Source organism: Plutella xylostella, chromosome 19 (genome assembly GCF_932276165.1).
Source record: "Plutella xylostella chromosome 19, ilPluXylo3.1, whole genome shotgun sequence".
Taxonomy (NCBI): Eukaryota; Metazoa; Arthropoda; class Insecta; order Lepidoptera; family Plutellidae; genus Plutella; species Plutella xylostella.
In genome coordinates this window covers 10,101,400-10,112,015 of record NC_063999.1, presented here as the reverse complement: position 1 = coordinate 10,112,015, position 10,616 = coordinate 10,101,400, and the positions used below count along the sequence as shown (strand labels likewise).

At 36.8% G+C, this 10,616-nt stretch overlaps 1 non-coding gene across 1 annotated transcript; it reads right to left on the bottom strand.

Moving 5' to 3' along the window:
* Positions 1-9,965: 9,965 nt before the first annotated feature.
* On the bottom strand, positions 9,966-10,037 carry Trnam-cau. Its single transcript has one exon. It is a non-coding gene; the product is annotated as a tRNA-Met (tRNA).
* Between the last annotated feature and the right edge of the window lie 579 nt (positions 10,038-10,616).

Genomic DNA, 10,616 nt, shown 5'->3' with positions numbered 1-10,616 from the left:
CCTGTAACTCTAAAATCTCTTCTTTTCTTACTAGGACGTAGGATTAATACCATCATAATAGGAAACTGTGACCTTCTACGTGTATCACATGTTCCATGCGCCAATCATAACGCCTGCTCCAAATTTATTTTTATTTGACATTCGTGTTCGATATCTCTCCTGTAAAAGCAATGTTTATAAAAATAAAAAGTTCCCTCTCAGAGTTCCTCAGTAGCCGCGCTGATTAGCGCAGAATGTGCAGTCGGGAGCCGCGACACTGACGAATGTTCGCGCCGCCCTGCGGGAGCCGGCTGCTAGAAACAATAATCACTGGGTACATAATATATAACTCCAGAAAAATGCTATATTGTTCCATGGTAGTAGCAGTGCAGGTATTTTCGAACCCCCGTTAACGTTGCGTATCAACAACACAGTCACTGTCAAAATGCAAGACATTTTTTTTATTTCTTGAGAGTTGAGTAAGTACTTATTATTTCCATGCTTGTAATCGACGACAATGTCTTGATGGCGTCAGCTTCAGGCCAATAGAGTTTTACCGGGCTATTCTATTATATTTTCTCGGGGGGCATACACCTGTACCTGGCATTGATACCTATAATATGATGTGGAATCAAATAATGTAAGATCAGAAACAGAATAACGAGTACTTCTACGATCAGAAATATCAAAACACACTCCGGGACCATTCGAGATTTTGCAATAATGACACGGCGCTTCCGCCGATTATCTCTCGAATGTTCGCTATTTTTTAATCATTATAATGACAAGTAAAATGATAATCATCATCATTAGCGCGCCGAAGTTCGTTATTGATGTGGCATGCGCCCAGGTGTCCTGTCATTATTGCTTATCTTGACATTTTGTAATGCGCCCTTCAACTTAAGGAACTTTGTCGCTTCTGTTTCACGTATACCTAGCCTAAGTTAACGATGTACGTAAGTAGAAGTTATTATTAGATGTTTATTATAAATAAAAAAAATCAAATACTTAAACGAAAATTCTTACATTAACTACACATTATATCTAAGTAAACCATCTCAACTCACAACAATCAATCACACAGAACACTAAACGTGAGATCGATTGCTCGAATTTCTCAAATCGAATCTTCTAGATTCGCCCGTGAGTGGAGATGCTTGGCTAATGCTCGCGAGCAACGAGCCACGCACCATTAGAGGCCAATTGTGCGTGGATGCCGGCTCCTAGCGGCTCTGGGCGTCTGGTACCTCGGCCGGCGCAGGACTAGGCTATAATTATGTGTTTTGTTATGTATTCCTTATGTATCTGATTATGTTTCACGCTGATTTCATACGCATAGTACATTATACATACTTTAAAGTTTGAATTTAAGAAAATTTCAGGTGTACGAGAAAATACTGAAAGTTCAGTTTGTATGAAACTTTCACAGAATTTAGTTGGAACAGGTTTCGAACAGTGAATATTCACAATCAAACAATATAAACCTGTTCAAATGCCAAATAACATTCAAACATCGTCCACTCGTTACATTATTAGTATACCATATTGGAAACAAGCTAATAATGATGTGGAAAGTAAAAGTTTTAGATGATCATAGATAGGAACACTATGGGAAACAAAAATATCAGTTTGCTGAAATTGAAACAAGTGATGCTTTATTCGCGCAAAGAAAGAGCCATAGGAGTAAATAAGAAAAAATCTAATCCCATATATCAACCTGCAGTATATTTATTTACCGACTTTTCCTAAAAAAAACGCAACAGGGAAAGTTGCAAAAATATCTCATTATACGTGACCCGAAACACATAAACTACTAAATCAACCGGGTATAGGATAACTAACAAATACTGCCTGTATAGAGTGGCGCTTTGGCAGGTGCATAAATAAAATATTGCTTATAGAAAGTATTTGCCGGACATGCTCGTTTGCATACCTTAGTATTGGTTTTTGGACAGAAGTGGGCCCTAAGGCCCACTGGATCTAAATCCAGTTTCTCATCATGATAATCATGAGTAAACATACCAAATCAAAGTTTTTAAGTCTTGCTCAGCGAAAATTCAGCCTACCACCACACCTCCACAGATAATACTTAGTGCTTAAGTTTCCCTTAACATGACATACTCTTGTGAGTAACTAGGATTTATGCTAGATTCTCGGTATGTAGTACAGGTTTTGCAATTTACGTAAAGTTTTTTTGTCATCTGCATTCAGTAACTGTCAAAAGTTTCATCATAGTTTTCGCTAGAGGCTCTACTTCGTATTTGAGAAACCGTTTACTTATAGTTTTCGTTAAACTACCAAAACCTGTACTAGGCCTACTGTTATTTCCTTCAGCTAAGACAACTTGGTCAACCTGCCCTCTCCCGCTGCTGCCCTGGTAACCGCGGGGGGCTACAAATTAAAGAAGACTCGGCTTTTCCTTAAAAAAACATTATTGTACATTATGGCCGGTGCCTTAACTCGGCCGGAGATAATTCACTGTTGTTTAGTCCAGTTAGTGATGAAGTAGTTTACTTAACCTTGTTTGCTGACCTCATATATAAGAGCAAATACATAGTTAGTAATTGTTTATGACAAAAGTTGAATCAAAGATCTAAATAAACTTACATTTGTAGTAAAAATATAGTATTTTACCTGATAACTACCTAGCTTCTTTACCTCTCTTTTAGGGCAGAATGTGCTTAAGAAATAAAGTTATTAGTCACTGGTAAGTCTTAGTACCTAAACCTAGGTGCATTTAGGAACTCTAAGTCGATTGGAAAATATGTTTTATCCGCATAAATTTGGGAGCATGCTTCATTGTTAGTGTTGCTAGCTAAGCATATTTATACACAGTGACCTGAGTTTGAACTATTGGTTCAGATGCTCTGTTGTTAATTATTTTTATGTAACAGTAGGTACTTGTAGTACCTAAGTGCTATAAAAGTAGCATGTGTGATATAGGGTCTCTGCAAAATGAATAGACATGCGTGAATGAGATATGGGATTTATTCTTAACATCATAATAACAATACCGAACCCTCGAAATTGAAACGTGACCGATGGACAATGCTTTGTATGGATGATGTCAGGATGCAACAATTATTTTATATTTTTACCGAATACTATTAGGCGTGTGAAAAGATGATATTGTGTATATGTGAGATAAGGTTCCTTTTTTTCTAAACTAAGATTAAAATATTTTTGCTGGCCCTTAATATCTCATTTGAATATAATTAGTAAGTCTTTTTACTGTTTTATTTATAAGTTATCATTTTGTAATTGGTCCACCAACCCACACTAGGCCAGCGTGGTGGACTAGGCCTAAACCTAAACCCCTCCCTTCATTGGAAGGAGACCCGTGCCCAAGCAGTGGGGACGTGATGGGTCACGATGATGATGATTTTGTAATATTTTCTTTCATGATACAAAATTTCATAGGTATATTTTCCATTATAGCATAGAAATTATATGGCTTTTGATTCTTATTTAAAATCAGCAATAGCTATCTGCCCCCACGGATAATCTAAGAACGAGCATGCACTGTAGTAAAATCTTGAAAGAGGCAGTTCAAAAACCAAGGCACTCAACCCTTCAATGGAAATAAAGTAATAACCCGTCCGCACCACACAAAGGGTCTCCGGGACCCTCGCGCGGGCCTATTGATACGCATCGAAAACACTTATATTTACATAATCAAGAGCCCGTCTTGGCTGGTGAGGAGTTCATTGTGCTATTTAATATTTAACTTTGACAATAATGGACAAAGCGACTGCTGCAATTAAAGCGCGGCTTTTGTTCGGGTTAGGGCGGCCGCATGCGCACGACCTAACCAACGTTATAAGCCCCCGACATTCTACGCTAGTAGCATAACTTTTGAATGGCTACGCCGATTTTGATAAGATATAGCTTAGATCGCCCGGGGTAACATTACCAATCATCATAAAAACACAACTGAAATCGGTTCAGCCGTTTCGAGCCGTTTTTTGAAGATTGTGTATACGTATACAATACATATTATGTACTTAGGTATAGAAATAAAGCAATATGTATCATTTTGGACCAATTGAATTTCGTCGGGGTCGATATGCTCACTTTAAAGTGGAACAGGGCCATAGACATTGTAAGCCAAATATAGACAATACCTCACTTGTTTAAATGATAAATTATATTATAAAATTTATGTTAAGTGACCTATAACTATTTTATTTTTGTTTCTGCAGAGCCAAAATATAAGTTTTTCATCTACTCTATTAATTTGGAATTTAATCAAATTCGTCAGCGCGCGGCCGTCCTTACCCAAAGGCGTAACATTTACTCCCTGCGATTATCGCTGCAGTTCCATCGCTTTTGTTGTATCGACGGCTGACAATAGTGGGACACCCCGACAATAGTGGGACACCCCGCGCGCCGGGAGCGTTCTCGACGTGCCACTTTTGACGCTATAAAGATTCTCTTTCTACGTCATCACTAGGTATAGTTCCATCAGTGAGGGAGGTGCAGAAAGGAACTTAAAGCTTATTGTCCACTTTAATTATTTATGCCTTGCTTTGACAGTATATGGTAGAGATTGCTATAAGCAATAAGGCCGCCTTTTTATATTGTTTTTATTTTTGTATTTTTTTTTGTTTTGGTGCAAATAAAGAGGATTGTAAACTGTTAATGGATAGAAAGAGACATACATAGATTTAATGCCGACGTTAGCTTAAAGTTCCTTTCTGCTACTCGGCAAAAGGACTCTCGCATGAAAGAAGACAACTCGTACATTCTCCTGGCCCTGTAGCACGGGGCGCTACGCTATTAAGACGCGACAAAAGTTGTCCGTCGCGCTCGCTCTTGAGGCTGCGCGATGTGAGTTAGCGTGATGCAAAACTCTTGTCACGTCTTAAATGCGCCCCGTACTAGCCCCTCAGTACCTATTTTTATACCCCACTCTGTATGTATATTTCAGGAAACTTTTAATGGATAATAATCTTCTGTTAAACCCGGCTTATTGTTAATAACAAAGCAATCAGTGCGTTAACTAAATAAGGTTTAACCTTTTTTATATTTATTAAGTAGCCTGATGTAGAACAGTTAAGTAAGTAGTGAGTAGTTTTTTTACAAGACCCAGCTCTTGAAACCCCTAGAAATGCAAGAAACTAAAGGAACTTTTACTCAGTAAAAGATAAGCTGCAATTTTCATATTATGAGAATGAAAAACGATAACTCATTTCAGCGTGAAACAAGCACAGTGATAACAGGATTTTACAGACGTAGCCGTAGACGTAGTACATACATTGTAGATATTTGTGCGAAATTTATGAAACTTCACTTGAACGCTGGTTGTAGTTAGGACTGTGACGTTCATGACAAACATTAAATAAATAAAAATATATATGTGGGGACATCTCACACACGGCCATCCGACCCCAAGCTAGGCAGAGCCTGTGTTATGGGTATCGGACAGCTGATATCTCTACACAAATACATAGATAGATACAATATTAAATACAAATTAATATCAACACCCAAGACCTGAGTACAAAAATTTACTTATGGATGCAATAAAAGATTGAGTATTGAGTACGAGTATTGTTTGATTTTTGTGTGATAAGTGACCAACTCGCCGGCTAAGCGATGGAGACTATGGCAATAACTTAGTTTATTTATTTTACTTTTTATTGCACAAATATAGGATATTATATAAATGTACATAACGTGGGCTTACTACTAAAAGCGTTTTCTACCAACCAACCTACTAGAGGTATAGACATTTAGACTATTGTCCTGTGCGGTATTTACGAGCTGTGTGTTTGTTCAATTTTTTAAACATACTTTGATGTTCAACTTCTAGGCTTTTGTTATTTATTATTTATTTATTTATTTGCATCACACCACAGATATGAAACATAACATGATAAGTTACATGCTTAAGGTCTTACATTCTAGTAACAATATGTAATATATGTAACTGTGTGTTATTATTAGTTAATTCGTTATTTTTTTTTATTTACGCCTGTTGCAAATAGTCTCTAGCAGTATTTAAGAGATATTTCAGTATATTCCTATTCCCGTTTAGGAACATACAATTTCGCAATATTTCAAGCTATGTCGGTAACAAAGCAACGAAACAACGAATGGTCGGAGCTGGCAACACTAACGCTTATTAAAAAGAGCACAATGATGTATTGCCAGTAATTTCTGCGAAATACCCGACGTGCTGAGCCAGATTCCCCATAATGGGGGTAAATCTCGCGAATGTTAAGGGGTAGTGTAGTTTGAAATGTGATGATTAAAATTAACGATAGCACAGGGTCGCCCATTTTGATGGCATTCAGTATACGTCTGTTAACACATCATTTTGTAATTAAAATATTCTGTACTTAACGTATTCTTATACTTACATCATTGCACCGTCTCTCATCAGCAATATGTTAAAACAAATGACACGAAATATAAGGAGTTGACGTATAAAAATACTTTTTTTTCAAATCTTACAATGGAGTTGAGCTGACTTGACCCGTCGATTGGCGTGACAAGGAAAGTATTCATAAAATTAGATTAATTTGAATATTACTTGGTATAACATTAAAATGACTATACAACAGTGTCCTATGTGGTTGGAAAAACTCAACGCTCACACTTTCATTTTGAATAATTTTATTTCTACAAAACTGACATAAAACTGAAAATTCAAACTCAACGTTTTATTTCTCTTTATGAGATTGTGGTTAGTCTACTTGCTACGAATATAACAATATACACAAAGTGCTTCCCCTTAACCCCGGTGGGGAGGGGAGGGGGGTATAAACGGTTTGTTGTTTTGATTTATCGCGTTCTTAATAAATGTGTCGCGGGGGACGCGGGGGACGCGGGGGGCGCGGGGACCGATGTCTTATTTGTGTGTTTGTTATTAATCGTTATGGCTTTTTTAATTGTGTTATAATCCGGTTTATGGATTCAATGATGTTGTTAATCACGGAATAGATATGGTAAAATCAGGAGCAAACAATTGTCAATGTACTTCATAAATATATTTTAATTTTCTTGTGTGTGTGCAGTTGTGCATAAATATGAAAATTATATCGCCTAACTCAGCCTTTAGATGTTATCTATTTACGAGTGTTTAATTATTTATTAAAATTTATCACACACACACACAAGAACAAAATCTTACTGTTCAAATACATAGACAGTTATACAGTTACAACTTTTGGAACTCCCTGTATAAATTCGTCTGTATATATGTACTTAGGTACTTATGATAATAAAGATTCAAATTTTGGCCACCATCTTGATAACTATACTACATGTTAAAAGTGATAGCATCGCTATGTGAATATGAAGAATCAATAACACAGTAAAAACTCCACCGAAATTCATTAACTGAAACGAGATAGTAACATTATCCATAAAGAAATCGTTAAGGATAAATGTTGCCACAATAAAAATGATCTTAATACCTATTATTGATAGTTTAGGCGACCGACCGCTGAATTTGTTTTTCGATCATTATGAGAAATTGTTTCCATTCTTACGTATTCGCACGATATCGTCTTACGTCCTGTACGTAAGTTAGTATTGCGAGATAGTAAATTGGTACCTAACAAGAAAATTATTGGAAACTTTTATGCTTTTTTCCTAAAAATCCATAAAGAAAAAATAGAAGGATGGATTCCAAGAAGCAAACTCAATTTGCATTAAAAACAACAAATAACACGACAAAAACGTAGATAAACAGTACAAAAAGGCGGCTTTACTGCATAAAAGAGTGAGTTATCCCATGTTGCGCAAGTAACAGTTCGTCTGTCATCTGTATACATTACTTATCTGTCAAAAGTTTCATGATAGTTTCCGCTACAGGCGCCACTTTGTATGTAAGAAAACGTAAACTATTATAGTTTCCGACAAACTATCAAACCTGGCCATCTAGTACAAGTTTTGTAATTTATGTAAACGAAAAAAGATTTGGTATTCTTCTGTCACTTGCATACATTATCTGTCAAAAGTTCAAAATTTCATAGTTTTCGAAAACTATCAAGCCTGTAGGTACCTACTAGCAAACATACAAACTAACAAAATCTAACCTAACCTCATTCCAATGTGATACTCGTAATGGTTTTGACAGATACATTATTTGGTGAAACAGTCTTATGAGTCGATTACACCTAACGAGTATAGTGGCGACTGGCAAGTCAGTGTCCTCCGCCGCGCATTCGGTCACTTGCTAGCCGTTCATTGGTCGAGAATCGGCCGAGGATACTGTCTCACCTTTGTACTCGTTAGGTGTAATCGACCCATTAGATCGTGTCGGCAACGACAGTGGGGCCGCGCGCCGTATCGCCGTTCTCACGCCGTATCGCTTCGTATAATTTTATTCCCGGCCTCGGTCTTCAATGGGGAAATAATGACTATCGCATTGCGACCCGATCCCGCTCCCACTTGATTTAGACGCGAATTAACACAAATCACTTATTGTCTACAGTTTGTCAATGTATTTGCTTTTAACTTTCATCTATAGTAAACATAACTCGCTTGCGAATCACCTCTAGGCTGTGACGAAGGGGTTTCTGGATAAGAGTTTGGGCTGAATCATAATCATTAGTTAATGTAACAGAAGATTATGGTGATATAATGTATAAAACTTCATAACTGTTGGGTGTAACTGCAGGTACATTTCTAAACTTGAGACGGGAGGTGTCTGAATGCAGATATGGTTTTAATTACCTAAATGTTGTTATATGATGTACCTGTTGTACAAACTTACAAGAGGTTCCAAATTATAATTCATAATTATTGTGGCCATTTAGGTACTGGAATCTATTTATGGAATAAATTATTCGGTTTCGATTACTTAGATACAGATTTATTCTATTAACTACTTATCTGTGGTACAGCAGTTTTGGCGTATTATTATTATAGTATTTATTTATTTTAGATTTAGGTACCTAATACTTTTTCATACTGAAAATTTTGGTTGCTACAACGTAGGTATAATTAAAACATAAAACAGCTTTAGATCAAAGTATTTTGACGAACGCTAACAGCAATTTGATAAACATTTAATTAGAGAGGGATAAAGGAATAAATGTTGTGTCTCTGTCTAATTTCGCAAATCAACGTGTGACAGCCGGCAATTTGAGGTAATTTTGTCCTCCACCACGAGGGCTGTCCACCGGTTACATTGCCATAATGTCGATAACCAAAAAACCTTATTCTGCAAAACACCCGGAAAGCGGAAACTAGGCATTGGTTTTACCTTTACCCTGCAATACTACATATATTTCGTGAAGCTGAAAGATATATAAATATGGGTACTATTTGAGCGTAACAAAAGTAATGTTGATAGTCTTAGGTTACTATACTTTTGCAAAAAGCTGTAGTAAAAATAATAATTTGTCTGTAATATAACGTAGTAGATTCTAATGAATACGATAGATACTTGTAACTACTAAAGTTATTATAGGTAGGTACTTAGTATGCTGTTGTTGTTGTAGGCCTATGGCACCCCAGAGGTACAGAGGGTCTGCACTAACGTCCGCCACTTCCGCCTATCTTCGGCCTCACTCCAGCTAAGTCCGGCGGCTCGCAGCTCGCTTTCAACGCTTTAGCTTAGTATGATTGTGTGTTTAGGGTAATTTAGGTTTCAGTATTTTGAACTCAGGTACCTCGTATTTAGTTTTCTGACGTTGTGACATGTGCCATGTGCCGTGTATCGCCGTACCGGGCCACGTGCTCGTTCTCTCACACACGTGAAATATTCATCGCGTTTTACACGACGTTTTGCTAAATACGCTACGGTTTAGTTTCTATTATTTACGGGTGTAATGGCATTGATTCGTAAACTGCAGGGAAATATACCAGCGCATGTCACTGGGAATAATTAAAGAATTTACATCGGTATATTGATACGTAGGTGTGTAAGAAGTAACCAGTAAAACGAAAAAATACAAACAAATGTGTAGAAAAAAATATGAATGACGGTTTGTTTAATAGAAAAGCTTGGCTTTTAACAAAAGAGATTCTAGCAGAGCGTGGTTTCGATCCACGGACCTCTGGGTTATGGGCCCAGCACGCTTCCACTGCGCCACTCTGCTCTTACGAAATGCTGCGATATATCACTTCAAACGCTGAGATGCTATTGAGAGAATATCTGATAAGCCTCGGGGCTAAAACACAATACATATTATTTTCCAAGACAGCAACGTTATCAATACAAAAAAAATATACTTTTTCACATTACATGCTTATTAATAAACTAGTCTTCTTCGCGTCCTCAGATTTTGATTTGCCAAAAATATCCATGCAACGAAGAAGGTATTCTTTACGTTAAATACGTACGTTTCTAACGAACACTAAACCAAGATCGACCTGACACAGACAAAATATGAAGATATTAACTGATGTCTATCGCTGTAGCCTTCAGGAAGAGCTCAACTATTTTACTATTTCATGCTGTTAGGTACTTGCTATGACTGTATTCAAACAGAAAGTGACAGATACCAATTTAAGGTCGACATTAAAGTTATTTTGTGTATTAACTGGGCGTTATATTAGTGCCTCGTCATAATTGAAATTAGGTGTATGTATTTCCTAATTTATTTTCAAATTTAATGTCTGTATTTTGCACATAAATTTAAAATCACAAATAGAAATATTTCAAGTATCTATATCAA